Below are 1098 nucleotides of genomic sequence, written 5' to 3'. Positions count from 1 at the left end.
TGCCTGTGAAGCCTTGGCGGCATCGCTTCGGCCCCCCCTCTATCCAGTCTCTCATCGCTTTGATTCCGGTGACTGTCGAGCGGCCTGGCACGTATCCGTGCACCCCGTCCGGCACCTCGTGGGTGCGCCAGTGCCACAGTATCACCTTTTCCAGAACCTTGCCCAAAACCCTGAGCAGCGATATTGGACGCCATCTCTTCCACGGGTTCTCTGCTAGGCCGTTCCCTTGGTCCACTCCTTTGGAGGGTTTGGGTATCAACACCAGTCTTACAGGTTTGAAGGCTCGGGGAAAGACCCCTAGTTGCACCGATGCCTTCATCACTTCCCAGATTTCTCCACGAAAGTTGCTGGAGTTCTCCACAGCGTATCGAACATGTTCGTATGCACATTCATCATCTCCCGGAGCCCGCCCGTTTGGCGTGACAGCTAGTAGGCGGCGGAAAGGCTCCATCTCCATCTCGAAGGTTGGTCCATGGTTCGCCTCTTCCCTGTGGTGATTCGCAGAGTCTTCCCCTCTGTCTCCATCCCCTGTTGCTGGACCTACGAAGTAGTCCATGGCCTGCTCGGCATCGAACCATTCCTGCAGTGCCCTAGGCTTCGCCCACCTTTTTACCGCTCCCTCATCCATGGCCTCTATGGCCTTCCTAGCTGCATCCCGTTTGCGTTGCTTAATTCCCTTAAGCAGGGCCCTTCTTGCCTCTACTTCGGCCTCTGCCAAGGCTGGCACCTCAGGGTTCTTGCGTGCCTTACCTCTCTTCCTCTGATATGTCCGCCTCAACTTTTCAAGGTCTTCATTCCACCAGTTCTTGGAACCCGGGCGCCCAGCGGTCTGTCTTCGCGTGGATAAGCGCACCGCGTCCTTTAGACGCCTCTGTAGCTGTCCTGCTCTTCTTTCCAACTCCTCCGCGTCCCTTATCTCCGTTCCCAAGTTGCACTTGTCTATGTGCTCTATGAACTTCTCCCAGTTCGTTCTCTTGGGATTTCGCCTTCCTTTCGCCGTGCGCCTATTCTGCCTGTCTCCCCTTCCGTCCCCCGGTGGTGCGAGACTGAGCCCAAGGGCTTCATGGTCGCTGGGAACGGCGAGGTCCATGACATCCG

The sequence above is a fragment of the Perkinsus marinus genome, assembly GCF_000006405.1.
Source record: "Perkinsus marinus ATCC 50983 genomic scaffold scf_1104296970858, whole genome shotgun sequence".
NCBI classification, from domain to species: Eukaryota; Perkinsozoa; order Perkinsida; family Perkinsidae; genus Perkinsus; species Perkinsus marinus.
This window is presented reverse-complemented; position numbering follows the sequence as displayed.